We start from the raw sequence: 10520 nt of genomic DNA, 5'->3' as shown, positions 1-10520 counted from the left end.
TGCTGCTATTGTGTCCAGCCTTTACCTAGGTTCAGGAGATCTAAACTCAGGTTGTAAAGCCTGACTCTGTATTTTTTTTATGGTTGAATACAATTCCATTGTGTCTATGGATCAAATTTCCACTGTCTGGTTGATGGATACTGTGGCACAGTGTAGCAACAAGCATGGGTGTTCTGGTGTCTCTGTGATGTGCTTAGCTTCCCTTGGGTGCTCTCCCAGCAGCCAGGGGGTGGTATTGTTGGATCATAGGGTAGTTCTTTCAGTGTTGTGAGGAAACGCCACACTGACTTCCAGAGTGGTCGAAGAGTTTTTACCATTTTACTTTTTTTTTAGACTTATTTATTTATTTCATGTATGTGGGTACACGGTCACTGTCGAACACACTAGAAGAGGGCATCAGATCCCATTACAGATGGTTGTGAGCCACCATGTGGTTGCTGGGAATTGAACTCAGGACCTCAGGAAGAGCAGTCAGTGCCCTTAACCACTGAACCATCTCTCCAGCCCCCATTTTACATTCTTACCAGCAGTGTCTAAGGGTTCCCCTTTGCCCACATTCAGACAGAAATTTGTTATTTTCTTAGATTAAAGCATTTGAAATCTAAAGGTGCTGGAGAGATGGCTGCACTCATATACATAAAATTAAAAAAAAAACTTAAAAAAAAAAAGCAGTTTGGTAGTTTAGGCGGTTTGTTTTTTTCTTCCTTTCTTTCTTTTAAATACCAGAAGAGGGCATTGAATTCTATTACAGATGGTTTTTACCCACCATGCACTTGCTGGGAATTGAACTTAGGACCTCTGGAAGAGCAGTCATTGCTTTTAACCACTGAGCCATCTCTCCAGCCCCGTTTTGTTTTCCAAGACAGGGGGTTTCTTTGTGGAACAGAGCCCTGACTATCCTAGACTTGCCCTGTAGACCAGGCTGGCCTCAAACTCACAGAGATCTGCCTGTGTGTCACAGTGCCCAGATTTGGCAGGGTTTTGTTGTTTTTGTGATTATTTTATGAGTATGTTCACATGGCGGGCACTCTTGGGGTCCAGAAAGGGAATCACACTCTTTTGGAGCTGTAGTTACGGGCGTTGGGGAGCTGCCTGGTTGTGAGCATAATTGAGCAGCAAGCACTCTCGTCTCAGTTTTGGTTTTACTGTAGCTTAGGCTGACCTGAATTTCCAGGAATCCTTCAGTGTCTCAGTCTAGAGTGTTAGGATTACAAGCCGGAGCCACCATGCCTGACACAACACCCTTTTAATTCCCATCTCTCTGAAGGCTAAGGATGGCTTTGTTTTCTTTTATTTTGATCAGGCATAGCTCTTTTTGATCTTTTAGTTCATTTGCCTGTGTATTGATTGCATTTTTTAATATTTTTTTTTTCCGGGGCTGGGGACCGAACCCAGGGCCTTGCGCTTGCTAGGCAAGCGCTCTACCACTGAGCTAAATCCCCAACCCTCCTGCTTTGCTTTTTAAACAAGATCTTTACATATAGCTGTGGCTGGCCTGGAACTCACGAAGTAGACCAGGTTCAAGCTCAAGAGATCTGCCTGCCCCTACCTCTTGTGTTTAAGGCTGTACAGATTAATTTTCCTGTTAATCTATCAGATGTGTAGTTGGCAAGGTTTTCTCCTGTTCTGTAAGTGCTCTTCCCTCTCTCTGTCCTTTCTGTTGCTACACAGAAACTTGTTTCCTGAAATCCCATTTGTCCATTCTGGAACTATTTTCTGAGCTTCTTTCCTTTTCAGAAAAGTTCTTGTGTCTGCCTCCATCCTGAAGTGTCTTCCTCTAATGGCTTGAAGAGTTTCAGGTCTTACATTAAGGTGTTTTGTCCATCCTGAGTTCATTTCTTTTAGTAGGGTTTGTTTTGAAACAGGGCCTTGCTATATAGCTCTGGCTGTCCTGGAATCCACTATGTAGACAAGGCTGGCGTCAAACTCAAACTCTTCCTGTCTCTGCCTTCTGACTACTGGGATTAAAGGTGTGAGCAACCATGCCCCAAACACAAGATTCATTTTTTATTTTATATATGTAAGTCTTTTCCTGCTTGTTCCCTAGCCTTGATGTAATGACTATTCCTGGTTGTCAACTTGACTATATCTGGAATGAACTAGTATCCGGAATTGGAGGGTTCATCCGTGATCTTGAGGCTGGAAGACACAAGTTTCTGACCTGGATCTTGGCATGGAGATCTTGAGGCAGAGTAACCATGAAAAGCTTAGGCCCAGACAACGTAGCACATGCCTTTAGTCCCAGGAGACTGGGGCAAGGAGATCTCTGAGTTCAAAGTCAGCCTGGGACAAAACGAGTCCCAGATCCAGTTGTGGTGGTACACGCCTTTAATCTGGGCCACACCTTCTGCTGGACACCTAAATAAGGGCATTGGGAGAAGGAAGATTCCCTCTTCTTTACCACTTGCATTTACTTGCCAGCACATCTGTTGGAATCTACTTCTACAGAAGAGCAGCTGACACAACCAGCCTTGTGGGACTGAGCAACTACTAGGTTCTTGGACTTCCCATCACAGCTGACTGTTGTCGAGGAGTTGGACTACAGACTGTCAGTCATCATAATAGATTCCCTCAACATAGAGAGACATGCCATACGCTCTGTGACTCTAGAGAACCCTGACTAACCTACATGTAGGTTGGTTCAAGTGCTTGATTCACAACTGAGCACTTGAGGTCTGCTCCTTTGGTTCTTAGTTTCTTCACGTTTTCTATCATGACAGGATACTTCAGATGATCATACAATTTCCTCTTTGTTTTTTTAAAAGATGTATCTGCCTATTATGTATGCAGCATTCTGCCTGCATGTATGCCTGCAGGCTAGAAGGAGGAAGGCACCAGGTCTCATCACAGGTGGTTGTGAGCCACCATGTGGTTGCTGGGAATTGAACTCAGGACCTGTGGAAGAACAGTCAGTGCTCTTAACCACTGAGCCATCTCTCCAGCCCCTGATTGTACGATTTTCATTGTGTTTTCCAAGATGAGATGTATTAGTGACTTCTGAGTTGCTATGATAACCAAAGAAGCATCTTAAGGGAGGAAAGACGTATTTTGGCTTGTGGTTCTGAGAATGTAGTCCATTTGGACAGGGGAGGCCAGGTAGAATGCTCAGCGGTAGGAGCAGGTGGCAGACTCCTTGCATCAGAAGCCCGCCAGTGGAGAAGAGTTTCTGCCGTTTTTGAGAAGTGGGAAGGTCCTTATTGGAGTGGCTGTGGTCGTTGCAATGGCAGTGTTTGCGGTGGATCCCCAGGCGCCCACGCTAGGATCTGAACCAATGATGTCCGGCTCACCTACATCTCCAGAGCCAGGCCAGTCCTTACCTAGATTTTTAATGGGAGATCTACCAGCTCCAGGGACTCCAGAACTTCGATCAATTAGCAGCCCTTCAGTAGGAGCAATGGAAATGAGGTCACCTTTACTTGCAGGGGGCTCCCCACCACAGCCAGCTGTACCTGATCGTAGAGATAAAAGTGGGGCTCCCCCTTTTAGAAGTATCTATGATGACATTTACAGCCCAGGACTTGGATCAACATCTTTGCCTTCAAGGAGACAGGCAAGCATTTCTGTGTTGTCGGAGTTACAACTCCTGTGACCAGGCAAAGCCTGCTCAGTCCAGCAAATATTGGTCACCTACGAAGGACGACACTATCTCCTGCCCAACTGGATCCCTTTTATACTCAAGGAGATTCTCTGACCTCAGAAGGTCACCTAGATGACACTTGGGTGACTGTGTCTGGGTTTCCACAAGCATTTGCTTCTTATATATTATTATAGTTTGCACAACATGGGAATATCTTAAAGCATGTGATGTCTAACACAGGCAACTGAATGCATATTCATTACCAAGCTAAATTGCAAGCCCGGAAAGCCTTAAGCAAAGATGGGAGGATATTTGGAGAAGCCATCATGACTGGTGTCAAGCCATGTATGGATAAAAATGTCATGGAAAACAGTGACAGAGGAGTCTTGTCATCTCCATCTCTGGCCTTTACACCACCGATTAGGACCTTAGGCAACTCCAACACAGCCTGGAAGCACTCCTAGGGTTTCTACCATGAGGCCTCTCGCCACAGCATGCAAGGCTTCCACTAGTGACTATCAGGTTATTTCTGACAGAGAAACACCAAAAAAGGATGAGAGTCTTCTGTCCAGAGCGATGGAGTACATACACACTCGGTCGGTGGGACAGTGAGAGCTGGACTGAGCCAGTTTCCTCGGGTTAGTTGTATAGCCATGCTGGCAGGGTTGGGGACCTATCTCGGATTCATCTTTACAAACCTTTGTTTAAGGAAACAGCCCGTTTGTAGCTTGCACTTTAAAAGATGGCCGTGATACACCTGCAGAGAAGCCGTCCAGGTGGCACTCTGTGCTCTGTGATACAGTGCATGCTTAGTGCCCTGTCCTCGGCGTCTGCCGCAGTAATTAAGTGATTGAGCTTGAAGTGAGTCTCATTGGCTTTCATGGGAAGATGGATGAATTCCACAGAGCGACAGCTGCTTTACCAAGACACAGTGATCACGATTGGCAACTCGAATTATGGTCTTAATTTAGATAGTATTTAATATCTCCATATATGTCTTGTAGATTGTCATATTTTATGTTCTCTTTTAAAAAACCATCTACCACTAATGTTTCCTAATAAACTTTGTCAGTTTTTATGTGCTTAAAAAGAAGAAGCCCACCAGTGATGTCCCTCTCCTGTCAGTGAAAGCCAATCTTCTAAAGGTTAGTTTCAGCTGCACCACAAGCTAAGTATTCAATATGATCCAGGGAGGATATTTCAGATTCAAACCATAACGTGAGATAAAGGGAACCAGAGTATGGTTTGAAGCTAGAGAGGGATAATTAAAAAAAAAACAAAAACAAAAAAACAGGAGGCTGGAGCTGGAGAGATGGCTCGGCAGCTAAGAGCACTCGCTGCTCTTGTGGAGGACCTGGGTTTGGTTCCCAGCACCCAGGAAGGGCAGTTCACAACTATGTGTAACTCTAGCTCCAAGGGAAACAACGCCCTCCTCTGGCCTCTATGAGCAACTACGTGTCCATGGTGCACATACACTCATGCAGGCACCAACACACCCCCACACACATACAAATAATAAATGGATCTTTTAAAATGTCAGGGAAAACAAGACAACTAAAAGTATAAAGAAAAGGCCACACCAGCAATGCGCTGAACACTCCTCGCACCATCGGTACAGAGCTCGGATACAACAGTTCCTGTTAGTGGCGGGGAATCGGAGGTCACACAGAGAGCAGGCAGGAACAGATGTGACTCGGGAATTCCACACAGAAAGCACACGCTTGAGCAGTATACCGTGTGAAGGAAGGTGGCCGGAAGCCATCATCTTACTCTGTACCACAGCCTCTGTCTTCACCACACTCAGTGTTGTCTGGACCTCACAGCGTCGGTAGTGGGTAATGGGATCTAGTTCAGGGGGCACCCATCTTCCCCAGAGGTGCTCTCAGTCCACTCGAAACAATGTCTGGTGCAGACCTAAGGGACCAACTCTGTTACCGTCTTCCTCACTGTGGAAGCTCATCTTTGAGAGCTCTGTTGCTTCCTTGGCTCCCGGTGCATCCCTCTAGGTGCAGCAGGCCACCCTCTTTTTACCACCTAAGGTGGGGCCTTCTGGACCTAACACAGTGCCCAGCGGATCCAATGTTATAGAACGCAGGACAGTTTTGCATCACCTGTGCTGTACGGCATACAGAAAGAAGACAGTCTCCAATTTCAGTGCTCTTTCTATCACGCACAGAGCAGTGTAACTCAGAAGGCACACTTTGCCCTCCGATTGTTCATAGCTAAGAAGTAGGGTATTGGAGAAAACATTTGAAATGTAAATTAAAAAATATCCAATAAAAGAAAAATAAAGTAGGGTATCAAGTCGGATGCTGTGGCATGGCTGGAGCTGAGGAAATAGGGTGTCACATCCGTATCATATGCCACAGCGTGGGTGGAGACAATGATCCATGTGTATCCCCTTCCCTGTGTCTTCCCAGAAAATGCTGGTGTCTTCTAAAAGGCTTATTTTCATTTTTACTTGTATATTTGCCGCATGTGTGCGTGTGCCCACAGAGGCTGGGAGAGGGCCCTCCGGAGCTGGAATTTCAGGTGGTTACGAGCCACTCAGTGTGAACTCTGGGCCCTCTCCAGCCCCCTCAGATATATTTCAATAAAATAATGTCTTATTCCCCAGCCCTTGGGACTGGCGTCCTTGGCCTTCTCCAGCTCTGATGAAAAGTCTTAAACAGCCCCTTTCACTGTTCCAAAGTCCAACAAGTAACAACCATGTTACCATGTTTTATGGTGTTCCTTCACCAAAAAGATCAACATGCCTTTCAGTAACTCTTTCTTCTCTGTGCATGTGTGTGTGTGTTGTGTGTGTGTGTGTATGTGTATGTGTGTTGTGTGTGTGTGTGCGTGTGTGTGTGTGTGTGCGCGCGCACAAGTGTGCATGTGTGTTGTATGTGTGCTCATACATGTGGAGGCCGCTATCTTTCTCCCTGCTCCCACTTTATTTGTTGACACAGGGTCTCTCACTGAACCTGGACCTAGGTGGTTGGACTCCACAAGTGTTTCTCAACCTCTGGGTCTCGACTCCTTTGTGGATCAAATGGCCCTTTCATAGGGGTCGCCTAAGACCATCTAAAACACAGACATATACACTACAGTTCATAACAGTAGCAACAGTTATGAAATAGCAATGAAAAGGTATTGTATGATTGGGGGTCACCACAACACAAGGAACTATGAAAGGGACACAGCATTAGGCAGGCGAGAACCGCTGAACCTGACTAATAGGCTGGTAAAACCCCAGGATCCTCTTGTCTCTGCCTCCCAGCCCAGCATTTGCACGGGTGCGAGGGATCCGGACTCAGATCCTCAAACTCACAATGAGGTATTTTATCCACCGAGTCATCTCTTCAGACCCCAAACACATACATCTTAAAGGTTCCGCTGAGGCCACTACCAGAGAACAAAGTTATGAGAGCCAAACATTCAAAGGGTCAGAATCTGTCCACAGGATAATTTCCTAATATGCCCAGCATGACGACCTGGAAGTGCCCAGTGCTTACCTATGCCAAGGAAAGGCAGGACTCTTGAAGCAACGGTCAAATGATACCTTTGTATTTTCTACTTGAATCTTAAAACTATTTACTTCAGTGGTTCTCAACCTTCATAATGCTGTGACCCTTTCATACAGTTCTTCATGCTGTAGTGACTCCCAACTATAAAATCATTTCCTTACTACTGTTATGAATCAAAATGTAAAGATCTGGCAGGGGTCGCGACCCACAGGTTGAGAACCTCTGAGTTACTTTTAAGGAAAAAGAGTTAGATGATTATTTACATCAGGACTATTTAATGAATCTACATTTCGGCCCCGGTCTCTTTCTCCTCTTCCCTTTTCCTGCCTTCAGCTCCTTTCTGCTCCCCACTCCTTCTCTCCCCCCTTCTCTTTCCTGTGTATGGGGGGGTCACTTGTGTAGTTTCTCAGAGCCATCCATCTTGTCTTTAGGACAGGGTCTCTCACTGTCCTGGATCTCACTGAGCGGGCTGGTTGGGTAGTTAGTGAGCCTTGGGGTTCCCTCTCTTTCTAATTCCCCAGCACAGGGATTACAAATTTGTGCCACCATGCGGAGCTTGTTTAAAAAAACATGGGATTGGGGCTGGGGATTTAGCTCAGTGGTAGAGCGCTTGCCTAGGAAGCGCAAGGCCCTGGGTTGGTCCCCAGCTCTGAAAAAAAAAAAAGAACCAAAAAAAAAAAAAAAAAACAAAAACCATGGGATTTAACTTAGGTCCTTTACAGACTGAGCTATCTCCCAAGTACATGTACACACACACACACACACACACACACACACACACACACACACACACACACACACACATGCCCCCTTCCTTCCATTCTCTCTTCTCCTGCCGTCTTCTGTTTCTTTAACATGTGAGAAGAAATCAAAGCCTAGAATTCTTTTGGGGATTTTCGATTCGAATTCACTTTATGTGTCCTGGACAGTCTTGGGGTAGTATCCAGGACACGGGCCTGCTGGCCTAACATCTTTTTTTTTTTCCCTGCCCTGATCCCTCTCCACAGTACTGACCTGACTCACAGTAACCTGAGACAACCAGAGAACCACTTTTTTCTGGGCCTCTCTAACATAGCTGCTGCCAGAGATCTAAGGTTGCAAAATTGTATCTGCTCCCCTCCCCCAAGCAGCAATTAGGCAATTGACAAGCTCGGTGGCCATTTGTACCTTCTGAACAGCGTGCAAATGGCTGATGGTGGGTGCAATTCAACAACAGCACATGCTCATCCGCGGCTGGCTGTTAGGGCTTTCCAGAAGCCAGACGACAGTCCAAAGACCATGTTAATGTGCTCGGAGTAAGAAAAGGGATAGACGGTGCATGGTGGAGCCACCCCTTGGGAGCATGAGCGCATTATTTTTAAGATTAATATGTTGGCAGCTGGTAAGTAGGTGAGTTTCCTGCAGCCTTTGAAAGCGGAGGGGATTGACTCACAAACGACCTCCCACACTTTTGCAGGAAACATGAGTCCGTGGCGCCACCTTCTGGCAGAAATGCCCCCAAGGAGTGGCTGAGGAAAACAACAGACATTTTATTGGAGGCTCCAGAAGATTCTGAGCTGGGGGAAATCACAGGACTGGTTATGATCTGGTCCAGTCTTCGCATTTCATAGGAAAACGAACGGAAGCCTGGAACAGGGAACAGTCAGGAGTCGGGGTAGAGCTGAGACAGAAACTCAGCGGACCAACCGATTACTACCTGTTGACTCTTTCGGCTGAGCCCGGACAAGCACAAGTGTACCCTCACACCCTCCATGTGAAAAGTGAGGTCAGAGAGGCTCAGGAGATGGCTAATTACATGTCCCAGTGGCCTTTCATACACACAAATGACACTTGAAACAGAAACTCAACCTAGGCTCCACAGTGTCTGGGAAAATACCACCACTCTACCCTGCTCATGTCTCCAGATCGCCTGAATGGACCCAGGCCCATTTCTTTGGAGAGAAGACCGCGGTGGGGGTCCGCGGAGAGCATGGAGTCCTAAGAAGGCAAGGAGCTTACGAGAAGCCAGTCAGTAAATAACATTCGCCAGACGCTCTGTGCTTCTTGAGTTTTTTCATAAATGCCAGACCAGGGTCTTATTTGGGAAGAGTAGATCCTATGTTATGGAACACAGTGGGGGAGACACTTATTAAATATAATAGATTGGGCCGGTGAGACAGCTCAGTAAGGCTGCTTGACTCCTAGCATGGTGACCTGAATTTGATCCTAATGAACCACAGACTTCTGAAAGTTGTCCTCTGCCCCTACACACATGCCATGGCACATGCCTGCACACACAGAGAGAAATAGGTACAATATACACATATGCATACATATTAGGTGACCATGAAGGGGAATGCAGGCATCAATTCCCACACAACTCTCTCTCGCATACATGTAACATGCCTACCACTGCCTACATTATTCCCAATCCCTAATCCAGATTGATTAGCTCCCGAAATCTCACTGAGAGACTGCCCATCTTTTTTGGATTTGTTTGTTTCTTTGTTTTGTTCTTCAGACAGGGTTTCTCTATGAAACAGCTCTGGCTGTCCTGGAAATGACTCTGTAGACCAGGCTGGTCTCAAACTCACAGAGATCCGCCTGCTTCTGCCTCTCAAGTGCTGGGATTGAAAGTGTGCACCTGGGTTGGGGATTTAGCTCAGTGGTAGAGCGCTTGCCTAGCAAGCGCAAGGCCCTGGGTCTGGTCCCCAGCTACGAAAGAAAAAAAAAAAAAGGCAGGAAAGTGTGCACCACCACCACCTGGATATGTTATCTATTTTTAGTTCCTATAATTAAAGTTATCCTTTTGGTGACTCAGTTTGTCATACAACTGCAGCCTCTGGTCCTAATAGGTCATTTCTTGGGCCTGTTTGTCTTCTACCGAGAGGCAGCCATGTTTCTCCTGCTCACCTTGGTTTCTTCCATATCTCCTTTCTGGAGGTTCTGTTCCCGCCATGCAGCCCCCATCCCTGGTCACAAGTACAACCTGCTGAGAAGGTCAGCTGAGAAGGACTTCTCTCTTCCCTACCCAGGCACTGCCATGCTCAGCCCTGCCCTCCACCAGACAACAGTCTTACAGAGAGAGCCCCTGTACCTGACTGCCCCGATGGGCACACGGGCCTGGTTTGTACCTGGCTCTTCAGAGAAGACTAAACATCTGCAGTTCCTGGGAAACTCTGCACTGGTCACTGCAGATCTGCCCCACCTCCCATCTCATCCACAAACTAAGGGTGTGGGCCCGTTTACCTCAGCGGTCCTCTGAGGCTCCAATGCAAGCCCTCTTAGTTCTGAGCGCCTACACTGGCGTCACTGAGGAGAGCAGAGGCATTTCCAGTCACCTCGGTGCCCTCATCTGCATGCTAATCTTTTCCTTCCTGGAAATTTCATAATGGCTACAGATTACTATTTGGAGAATCTTTCTGGCTGAGTTGAAAACTCCTTTATATGACTTT

At 46.6% G+C, this 10520-nt stretch overlaps 1 pseudogene; it reads left to right on the top strand.

Moving 5' to 3' along the window:
- Positions 1-3220: 3220 nt before the first annotated feature.
- LOC116908206 lies at positions 3221-4189 on the top strand (annotated as a pseudogene).
- The last annotated feature ends 6331 nt before the right edge of the window (positions 4190-10520 follow it).

Source organism: Rattus rattus, chromosome 8 (genome assembly GCF_011064425.1).
Source record: "Rattus rattus isolate New Zealand chromosome 8, Rrattus_CSIRO_v1, whole genome shotgun sequence".
In the NCBI taxonomy this organism is placed as follows: domain Eukaryota; kingdom Metazoa; phylum Chordata; class Mammalia; order Rodentia; family Muridae; genus Rattus; species Rattus rattus.
This window is presented reverse-complemented; position numbering and strand designations above follow the sequence as displayed.